The sequence below is a fragment of the Corvus brachyrhynchos genome, unplaced genomic scaffold (assembly GCF_000691975.1).
Source record: "Corvus brachyrhynchos isolate BGI_N302 unplaced genomic scaffold, ASM69197v1 scaffold293, whole genome shotgun sequence".
Lineage (NCBI taxonomy): Eukaryota > Metazoa > Chordata > Aves > Passeriformes > Corvidae > Corvus > Corvus brachyrhynchos.
In genome coordinates, this window is record NW_008237410.1 from 3,142,759 (window position 1) to 3,154,482 (window position 11,724).

The following is an 11,724-nucleotide window of genomic DNA, read 5'->3' on the forward strand; positions in this document are numbered from 1 at the left end:
CACGGCACCCGCGGCGCCTGCGGCATCGCTCTCTCACTCGCGGTCGCGTGGCCGGGGACCCCGAGACAGGGATGGGGTCTGCAATAAGGCACGGGCTCCCGAGGGGGCCGGGCGCATCCAGCGCAGGCACCTCCGCCGGCGTGTGCCACAGGGATGGCGGCCGCGCGGCCTCGGCCGCGGGACTATGGCCATCCTTTGCTTTAATAGGACCATATAAATGCTCCTGAATAGCTTCACTGACCACCATGGATCCACGCAAGGGTTCGATCAATAATACATGTTCTGTTTGATCTTTCATCTCTCGCAAGATCTCGCCCCAAAAACACCCCAGATGAGATCCAGGAGGTTCAATATCAAAAAGTAACTCTTGAGAAATATAGGAGAAATTTTTGAAAAGCCAGTTAAAAAAAAGTTCTAGATCTTCCGGTTCCATTACTTTTTTGTTTTGTTGTTCAATGATTCCTTTAACTTCTAGGTACATTTCTTTCTGTGGCTCAGAGAGCCCCATTTCCCACGATTCTTCCATAGTCCAGAGAGAATATCCAAACCAAGATGAGAAGAGAGAGGTCTAGAGTGATTATTTTACTCACGAATTGTCCTCAGGGATCGGTATCTTGCCCGCATTCCTCCACCAGTTTGTCGCTGCGGGGATTACTGCAACAGGTGTATTGCAAACCAGGAGTCCCATGGAAAGCGAAATATACATGGACAGATTCGTGGTAGATGTTTCAGAGATGTTTATTTCTCCAGCCGCATGGCCGGGGCTCAGCTCAGGAACTCCGCAGTCACGGGACCTGAGGGTCCTTGGCATTATCAGGGAACCCAAACCAACCAATGGGGAACAAGGCTGACCAGGGGCAGGGAGACCCCGTGTCTCCTCCCCAGGGCCCCTCTCCCAGGGCTCCATGGCAGGGGAGGGACCCCAACAGGATTTGGAGAAACTTGGATTATCTCTTTTCTCCTAAATGATACACTGCAAAGGTATAGAAAGCCCTGTCTGGTTGCTTACTAATATGTTCTATCAATCTGGAGATAAAAATTCATGAAGCAGTTTGAGAGAAGGATAGAATGATGGCTGATGTTAAGTACCACCACTGGTTTGAAACATTAGAAGTAGTGCTTTTGTACCTACAGCCCTGTAGTTATAATATACTGCTCATTCTTTCTCCATTTACCAAGGGTTGTATCCTTTACATGTTCTGCACCTTTTCAAATAATTCAATTTTCTCATTTCAAATCGATTGTTGTCTTACTCCATCTCATCCCTCTCCACAATTCAATTGTAAATCACTCCATGTGAGGAAAGTCTGTTGTCAAACTCAACTACTTAATCAGCTCTTTGTTTGTAAATGCTGGAGTTAGTGTGACAGTTTTCTTTGGAGTGTATGCAGCAATATCTCTGCATGTCAATCAGAATATTTGTGGTGCCCACTCACTTTGGGATTACACTGCAGAATTCTGGAGTTTGTCCATCTGTTTTGTTAATCACTTTTAACCATTTCATTGCTCCAGTACTCATATTTACAACTCCAAGTCCTTACCCTGCTTTACCTCTTGCTTTGTCCTCCTCTCTAGTTTGTTGCTCAGCTTATCCCAATTTTCTCTTTCAGCATTACTTCTTGCAAAAGATACCTCCTAACTCCCTATCTATGATAGGGATCAATGATCCTTTGCCTCCTTCTCTGACTACTCCTAATCCCATTTTTCATCCCCCTATTTCAGAATTCATAGGATCACAGAATATTTCAGATTGGAAAGGATGTTTAGAAGTCATATAGTCCAACCCCCTGCAATAAGAAGGGACACGGTCCACTAGATCGGGTTGCTCAGAGCCTTGTCCAACCTGACCTTGAATGTTTCCAGGGATGGGCCATCTACCACCTCTCTTGCAACTTGTTTCAGTGTTTTACCACCCTCAAATTCCTGTCCCTTTGTCAAACACGCCTTCTCCAATTACCTCTTCCATTCTCTCTATTGGGTCCAGACATTCCTTCCTCTTGTCAAAGCCATGATATCTCTCTCCAACCATCACTTCTATAGTTCCTTTCAGAGCTCTCTCCTTTCAGAGTCTTCCCTTTCCTTTCCCTGTGCCAGGAGTACGAGACTGCTGTTCTGAATCTTCTGGCTGTCTTTTCTTTGTCCTTAGGGCACTCAGGCAGATTCCTTTCTTCCCCTCCACCCCCCACCCCGGGAACCCAGCAGATGAGAGCACCAGAGGTGTGCTCCAGTACCCAGCCCTATGGAGAGTACTGACAGCCCAGGGTTGGGATCAGAGGATGGACCTAGATTGGTACTTCATCCCTGGCCAGCAGTTTGTCTGACACAGACAAATAGTTTTGGTTGAGTTCTGACAGTGATGGAAAGAATTATGTATGCTAGAAATGATGGAGAGAATTCTGTATGCTGCAAAGTTATACAAAGATATAACTATTTTATTGATATAAGAATTCATAGTGCACAAATCACAGTGCAAATACTTAGTCATATAATTGTCTTTATGTACAAGTAAAATGCAATTTTAGCTGGAATGCTTACTATTGAATGCTACTTTAAGAGTCTCAGAAATTGTAGTAACTGTAATGTCCCATTACACATTTTAGCAGTTTAAGGAGTACCTAGGGTTCCTTTTGTCTTTTTTTCATTATCATGAGATGTGGGAAGATTACCTGGCAAAAAAAAATGTCTGCATAACATGTGACACTCTCTTTCCTTGTTTTACAACAATAAGATGAGCTATAGTTGGCAACTCCACAGTGTAGAAAGTAAATAAAGAGCATAGTGGAAAAAAAAAGAGCATAGTGAAAATGACAGCAGCTTCAAGGGGTTTAGCAGAGCCTGGATTATTGGCCAAAATTCTTTCCAGGACTACACCAGCAAAATGTGATGACATCCAGTGCTAACCCTGTGAAACCTGACTGACAGTGTCTGCTGAATGCATTAAGGAATTGTACTTACATACTGAAAATCCCAAATGTCCAATTTTAAATATTTTTTCCTTCTGAAAAGCAGTGTGAAGAGCTGCAGCTGGGCTTTTTCTTTCTGCTTATTGTTTCTGAGCATCTAGAATGCATTCAAGTCACCTCCTGTCAAACAAAGATCACGTATAAGTCATATAGCCAAGAAAACTGCTTAAAATTCAGACTTGTGGGTTTTTATGAAATCTCACCATTCTAGCTTGCTAAAAACTTAAGAAAGCAAAACACTGCAAAGCTCACAATACATCTGCTGAGGTTGGCGAAAATGTGCTAGCACTAACAGACACATTTCTCAATAGCAATCTTCACAGAAACCAAGGACATGTCCAGCTAACAGCCACAGTTTCTCTGTATCCCAGCATTAGTAAGCCAGCTGTGAGTGAGTGACCCTGAATCTATTTGCATTAACAGAAACCTAAGATTTTTTTATACCTTCTGATTTTACAAATAGAAAAGATAAATATAAGTCTTTGTAAGCTCAAAAATATCAAACCCAGAAATAAGCCCCACTATTTTAACTGATAAATTACTCATCGCAGATTTTGCTAAGTTACTTTATATGCATCGGGTCCTGACTCTTGTCAGATTTGTCTTGAAAAATTACTGGAAAACTTTCACAGATGAGGGATCTCAGCTGCAGATGTTCTGCTGTGAAAATCTGATAGCACTGTTTCCGGCAAACATAAACAAACAATAGGAAAATCTCAGCTAGTTCATTTACTGATATAAGTGAACTTTCAAACAGTATGTAGTGCATATACCATGCTAGGAGGTTTTAGGAGCCTAACAGCACTTGCCATATTGAGCTTTATGTTCTGTGGAGGCTTCACTGAAAGGCCATGTATACTCCTTCATTCATGTAGAATAATTACAAATCTTACTGCCAGCCAATTTTAGGGCCTAAAGAAAAGGAGAGTTTAACTACTTTTGCTTCAGTGTCTGGGCTCAAGTGGCCCAGATTCACTGATTATATAGCACATAAATCAGAAAACTCTCAACAAAACCTTAGTGAAACAACAGAGCCATTTCAACAGAGTTTCATGTATAGCTATAACCAGCCTATAATGCACTTTAATGCTCTTCAGGAAACATGTTGTAGATAATAGAGGGGAATGAGATACACACTGTCATAAAAGCAGTAAGATAGCTTCTTTGCTTGACCAATGTTCTATAACATCTAGCTGAGTAAGATTTTGATAGTCTTTACTGCTGTCATGAAAACTGACTGCCAAATAGCTTATTGGCTTTGCAATTGAAGAAATAAAATCAAGACTTTTGGAGAGTGTGGTGATGGGATGTTCTTATTGTGTTTTTATATGTTCTTTGTATGCTCTTTATACCCCAATGGTTCATCCCTACCTTCCCTACTTCCATTCCCAGTTGGTTTGTCCCAGATCCAAGCCGCTCCCCCGGTGTTCTGTATATGGTTGTTCTCTGCCCCTTGTTCTAGTCGGTTCCCCATCAATCACCTAAACCCCTCCCATTATTCCCAAAAGTTCAGTGTCTATCACCTAAGCCCTCCCTGTTTATCCTTATATGGGCCTTGTCAATCCCCTGAGATCCTGCCCCTTCTGACACCTCCCCTCTGGAAATCCCCTAGACCTCCACGCCCCATTGGGGCATGTGATCCCTTTCCCTCCACCCCTCAAGGCTATTGGCCTATGTGAATCTCTATCCATGTCCATATCCCTCCCCTAAAGATCCCTATTGGTCCCCTGTTAAGCCATCCTCATTGTAATGCCTCCCCTTATAAGGTGTTGCCCAAAACTGCTCTGGGCTTGTCCTCTGTGGATACCCTCCAATAAAGTTGGATTACCGCTGGTGGCAAGCCTCCTCGCTACTTTTTATCTCTCCCTTTCTCGAGGGCTGCTTACTGCTACAGTGCCTGGAGCCTGTGCTCCCCTAGGTAGGGCAGAGGCTTCAGAGGAGCGGCTTTAAAGCTCCGTGCCTCCAGCTGCTCCCCACTCCTGCCGCACACTGCTGGAGATAGCCTGGGCAGTGGACACTGCGACAGGAGAGTGACAGAAGTACCAGGGGTCCTACCTCAGCTTACTTATCAATGAACAAACTATCTTCCTGATGTTCAGATGTTACTAAATACTGTGACACCACTGGGAGAACGTTACTAGAAAGGATGTCAAAGTGCAGTACTTTAAATAGCCATGCATGCTTTCCTCCCCAGAAGAGAAACACGAAAGAAAGCGGACACAGCAGCTGGTTAATTCACTGTCCAAGTCAGCTGATATCACAGGTGTGAAGTTACTGACTTCAGTGACTAACTTGACAATATTCAGTAGCATTGCAGAAGTACCCCTTAATTCTGAAAGTTTCAATTTTGTCAGTGTGCAAGACAGACAGTGCTTAGTACAGAGCATCTTACAGCTATCACTGATTTCAATGGGAGGCTTGAGTTCCTACAGAACAGATTAATGAAGTAATAAATTTTAATACCAGAAAGGGCCATTATGGTAATCCAGTCAGACTGCTTTGAATTCTGAAAGTCAGTAAATGCTGCTTGCATGAAGCCTATAACTTAGGTCTGAGCTAACACATATCCATAGGAAGTATTTCAGTCTTGATTTAAAGACTTTTGTGACAGCAAACCTATCAGATCCTAGAGAAAGTGCTTCACAGTTGGTTACCTCATATTTCAGTTCTCTGGTTTTTTCCTTTCAATTTCTAACTATTCTGTTTCAATATGACCTTATCTGTTAAGCCACCCTTTCTACTCAGGAACTAGACAACCTGAGCTTACATGCAGGAAGGCTCAAGCTAGGTTCTGTAAGACTATCAAAGAGGAAAACCAGAATTTGTGTGTGGGGGGAAATGCTGATGAGCTGGCAGTCAAGAGGCCCCTGAGCAACCAGGGATCCTGGTGCAAGCAGGCAGGGAGCAGGCAGGGAACAGGGGCCCTGGAGCAGGGGCAGGAACAGGCAGGGAGGGAAGGTGGCACACATGCTGCCCTGGCAGTCCCACAGAGACATCTTGACTGCAGGTCCCTATGATGGCAGTTTCCCCAAATTCAGAATTTTTTTCCTTTTATAAGAGGATTTCTGATCAGCCAGTAGCCTTTGGTCTCCACTCCCTAGGCCATACTCACACTTGGTGATACCAGAGAGTGTAATTTTCTCAAGTCTCAGCAAATGCCTCCTCTTGCTGCTTGGTTGATCCTCTAGCTCAGCTATTGCTTCCCTTTGATAGGCTCAAAGCAGTCATCTTCATAACTTGTGATGTGTTTTTTTCAAGCAGTAATTTGATATCAGTTACTTTATAATGTCGGGTTGTCTGTTTTCAGTATTTTCAAGGCCTTTGTTGTTGTCCCACATTAAACTCCAGTTCATAACAGCCGTCTTGGCACAAAGCTCCAGTTCCCAGGACAGGCTCTCACCACAGGCTGATAACAAGCGCCACAGCCCAGAACTGGGGCATTGAGCCTGTGGCCTGCTGCTAACAATGGAAGTGCTCTTCTTAATAGCTTTCATTTATTCCAGGTTTCATGGCAGCAGAGGAAACTCATCGTTAGCTGGCTGGGCAGCATGACCTGCCCAGCATTCATGGCACTGCTGTTCTCAAACATGTACTCCCTCATACTTGGTGTGCACTAAAATCTCCACTCCTGCGTAAATTTGAGTTCAGCTATACCAAGTGTTGTTCAAATGAGGCTAGCTTTAATCAAGCTACCTTCATCAATTCAGCACTTCCCATTTGGTGACTTGAGGTACTTATTTGGTTGTTGGTATTTATTCTATATTCTTTTGGATTCCTGCTAAAGATATAGCAGAAGCCTGGACTAAAAACAGTCCAGGGACTTCACTGGATCCCTTTGACTGGGGATAGTTCTGCTGGAGGAAAGGAACATCTGCTACTTTTTTTCCTGAAAGATTTAAGGCTGTAGTCCCCTAAAACACTGGAGAGCTCAGCCTGCTTGAAGGACAGAGTGTGTCATATGCCTGAACATCTAATTCCAGTGTCTCGTATGGTAAAAAGAGGATTTTTTTTACTTTGCTGTAATTTCTAATGCTCTGAAAAAAATCCCAGAAATGTAGAAGGTTGTATGTTAAGGAAACTCTCCCATCTGACCATTCTGATGGCAATCTGGGAGTCCCACTTGCACCACTCCTGGTTTTGACTGCTGGGACAGAAGCCCCTTTGCAGCAAGTAACTCCAGCGACCTCACAGGTGCCCTGTTTGACTCCCTGCACACCCCAGACTCAGACCTAAGTTTCCCTCATCAGCTTGACCCGAGGTTTCCCACAGCAGAGTCCCAGACGTCCTTTAAGTAATTTAAGGATGGTGCAGCGACTTACAGAACTGGGTGCCTCTGGGGAGGGACTCCCAACAAAGAGATCCCTGGGGGTTTATACCCTCACAGTCTGTGCACCCATGCTTCAAGCACCTCTTGTTCCAATGGTGGGTTTGGGTCTGGGGGTCTTCTCATTGTTCACTGGGTCCTGCAGAGTCTCTGGGTGACTGACCATCCCTGCCTGCCTGGTGTTGCAGGTCCACATGCCCTCTGTCAGGGAAAAGGTCAGTGCTCCTTCACGGCTCGTTGCTTGTGGTTCCAGCCATCCAGGGCACAGTGAGCATGTCACACACCAAGCAATCTGAACTGGGTGTACTCCTCAACAGTCCTCCTGCTAATGTACAGAAAGAAAAGAGACTAAACTGTCGAGGCATTTAACCACTGCCTTTACATACAACATTATTACAAGAAACAAACATAACAAAATGAAAAGCTAACAAGATTGCCACAGGGCAGAGTACAAGTTCATAGATTCCCGTGCACAAATACTCAAATGAGTACAAATACAAAATCACCTAGGATTCTCAGAAGTCTTTTACTTTTCAACTGATTGATCGCCCACTCTTCATTTGATGTAAGAATAGTGTATCCAGTCCTCCTTACCTAAAACTTAAACAACAAAACTTTAAACAGCAAAATAAGGACACAGTAGGAAACTCATTTTGGTGCTTATTGGAGCCCTGAATTCTGAGGTTTTCAGCCTTTCAGTGCTGACAGGCAGTGATCCTCAGAAGCACACTGCATTTGACCTGAAGCCTTGGGAAAGGCTTCCTAAATTGTGTGATAACACTGAGGTTGTTGCTGTGTAATTAAAAGTTATATCACTGGGTGGATGTACTAGTTTGAAAGCAAACTAGTGGGAGACACCAAGTCAGAATAACAATTTAATAGGGAAAAAAAAAAGGAAGAAAAAAAAAGCCCAAAAATAAAGGCAGAAAACACTGGGTTAAACTGACAGAGTCAGGATACAGCCAGACACCCTGTTAATCAGGGTGGTGGTAGCAGTCTGGTAGAATGGCAGCTGCAGTCCTCTGAAGCAGTGATACTGTAGAAAAAGGGTGTGCTCTTGCTCTGAAGTCCAGTGGTGGCTGTGTAGCTCCTGTCCTTTGGAAATCCAGTGGAAAAGGTCCTCACTGGTGCTCAGAATCTCAGACTATATCCATGATGGGATGCTTGGTTCCTCCCTCTGGGTGGAGCATCTCACAATGGGGTAATGAGTCATGAGGCCAAGTGTTGATTAGGCTCATTAACAGGAGATAGTCCAGAGGGAGTTATCTCTGAGTCATGCAGCAGGACAATGATGGGCCATTAACAGCAAGATAGTCTGGGGGGAGGAGGCAAGGAAACACTGCCCCACCTGATTTCAACACCTCATGAGGATGGTAATAGAATACACTGCAACCCAGGACAGTGGAATATGTAGAAGTGTAGAAAAATTAGGTTTATGGGATATATGTAACAATATGGAGGATTTTGGGTGTGGGTTAGTTCTTCTTCCTTTCTCCTTCTTCCTCACAAATCTAGGGGTTCTGTTATTGGTCCAAAAAACTGGCAGTGCAGCTCATAAATGGTTAGTTATTGGATTATAAATAAAAACAAGTTACTTGGTTGGGTAATTTAGACCTTAAAAAGCCTTGGAAGTTAGAACTCATGGACATTTTCTACCTTGTTAACTTGGAGGCACACTCTGTGCAGCTGTGCTATAGATAAGATATAATAAAACCTAAGTCAAAAAATAACTCTCAGTCTCCTGCATTTTAATTCAAACTCTGGGTAAAAGAACTCACGAAACAGAAGCAAAGAAGAAAAGAAAAGGTAAAAAGAGAAAATAAAAAAATGGGAAATTAATAGGTGCTAACTTGGATTTTCTAGAGAATACCTTAATTAAAACTTCATCTCCAGGCTATATATTGTATACCTGTATTTCAGATGGCATGTGCTGATACCATTGAGCATACTCTTTTCTGCTCTTATATGTTCTTTTTACATCTCTAAAACATACTGTGTCAACAGTACAGTTTGAAGGCAAACAAAGGTTGACTTCCTTCATCTATTGGGATGCTGAAAAATCCAGCTGTTAAATTATTTACAATAAAATATCCATCTTTAAGTGGTATTTGCAAAAGTATAGTCAAGGGGCCTGGCACCACTGGGTGAGGGGTCAATGCATGTTGGTTAATTGTCCACAGATCCTGCACAAGTACTCAGGGTCTTCATCTAACCTATTCTGGTTTACAGGCAATATAGGCAGACACACATACTTTAAAATTCCTTTGTCTAAGTATTAGTCTATCTGGTTTTGGATACTTTTTCCCAGCTTCCAGGGGAATAGGGTACTGTCTCACAGAGGGTAGCACGTCTGCCATGGTTTTAATGCATACAGGCTGTGCAGAAACCAACAGTCCCCCACCTGTAGTGGTCTTACCCCAGAACTCTGATAATACAGCTTTCAATATTTCTAGTATCTTCTGTTCACTTTTGAAGCTCTCAGTAATCACCCTCAGTGCCATTATTAAATCCATTCCTTCTGGTGACAAATGCAGTTCTGCATCTAAGGCCTGTAGAAGGTCTCTCCCTAACAAGCACACTGGGTAGTCTTCTACTAATACAAATAAATCTTCCCTGTATACTCTTATTTCCTATCATTGCTAATACAGGTTTACTCACATTTTTCATATCCTGCCCAGTGCCTCAATGTATGAATACTTTGTGGTTACTAACCCTCTTGGGGCAAAGTTTAAGTGGGATAATGTGGCTCCTGTATCTACCAGAAATCCAACAATGAGACCCACTCCCCACATACTATATGTCTCTGTTGACCAGGTGTTCTCCACAAATTGTATGTTTCTGCTTGTATTGTTCCTTCATATTCAGTAGAATTGCTGGCCTCTAGTCATTGTGACTATCTATCCTTGCACAATTACTCCCCCACTTGGTTGGAAAGGCCATTCCCTTTGCCTGTGTCCCAAATTTCCACAATAATAACACTACATTTCCACATTCCTTCTCTGTCTCTTTCTGCTTTCTGGTTTAGGTCTGCTAAGTGTTATTTGGTCTTCCTCTCTTTCATTTTCTTCCCTGGACATTTCCTGTCAAGGCAACAGCCATCAGATTTCTCCAATTTCCCTTTTCTCCTCTACTTGCTCTGCCCTCTGGTTTTTTTTCCCCCATCGTACACAAATAATGCATACATAGATACAGGGTGTGGACACATACATGCCATAGACAAACTGATACAAAGCACATATATGTTAGTCAAACCAAATCCAACATGGATTTGTCCCTACTCTGGATTTGCAGAATACTTACAAGGCCACCCTAGTACTTTCCAGCGCTACGCTATTTTCCTAGCTAAAAGCCAATTGTCCCTCTCCTCTTTTCCTAGCTGGTCTGTGATGTCTTTTATTCTAACAAGATGGAAATAGCATGTGGAAGTAAATGAAAATTACATTTTCAGGCATGGACATATGAATCTGAAAATTATTTACATTTCAACATAATTTTAAAGGGGATCAAAAAAAATAGTGGTTTTATACAGCAAGAGAGTTTGATATATCATGTTATGATTCTGTTTTAAAGTCGTGTCCTTTCTTTACATTTGAGACTGTACTTCATAGAATCTCAGAATCATCTAGGTTGGGACAGATGTTTATGATGTCCAACTGTTAACCCAGCAGTGCCAAGTCCATCACGAAATCATGTCTCTCAGAAACATATTTACTGTTTTTTAAATACCTCCAGGGATGTATTCTTGTAGACATTCTGTTCATAAAAATGTAAAACTAGTAACAGCAATGACCTTAACTGTTAAGGACAAACGCACTGTTCCATTACCACTTTTTGCTCAGTTCAAGTAATTTTATGCCCCATTAAAATATTAACTTTTATAGGTTATATTTTGCCCGTATCAACTGAATGTTCCACAAAATAGCATTGGCGCCTGCACTGAACAGAAAAGTATCTCACTACACAATTTGTAGTTCACACTTTGAGGTGCTGATTTGACCCCAAACACGAAGCCTGGCTTTTTACTGTAATAAAAATATTTCACCTTTTGAGGAGTAAGCACCGCAACTTTAAAAATCGTGAGCCTTTCTGGTGTTTCTGAGCTTCATGAGAAAAACTGGCACACGCAGCACACTGTATTTTGCACAGAAATGAACAGGTTAAATAATTCTTTTTTTCTTAATGTGATAAATTACGTAAAACCCCTAACCGTTTCCTTTCTCACCTCCCTGCTTAACAGGATCTTCCTCGAGCTAAACGTATGGCTTTTTCCTAGTGCAGACTTGTCCACAGAAGTCCTTTACCAGGACATTACGGCAGGAGCGAGTAGCCCCGCAGACACCAGCGAACAGAAGCGCTCACAGCCCCAGAACAAATCAAGCGCTTCCTTTCCGTACCACGGCCCTAGCCCAGGGTCCCGCGACCTGGCACGGGCCCGGG

At 42.8% G+C, this 11,724-nt stretch overlaps 1 long non-coding RNA gene across 1 annotated transcript; it reads right to left on the reverse strand.

Moving 5' to 3' along the window:
- Positions 1 to 2,105: 2,105 nt before the first annotated feature.
- LOC108445916 lies at positions 2,106 to 11,718 on the reverse strand. Its single transcript, XR_001860946.1, has 3 exons — positions 11,510 to 11,718; positions 7,794 to 7,887; positions 2,106 to 7,612 (listed from the first exon to the last, which is right to left on the reverse strand). It is a non-coding gene; the product is annotated as an uncharacterized LOC108445916 (long non-coding RNA).
- Positions 11,719 to 11,724: the final 6 nt, after the last annotated feature.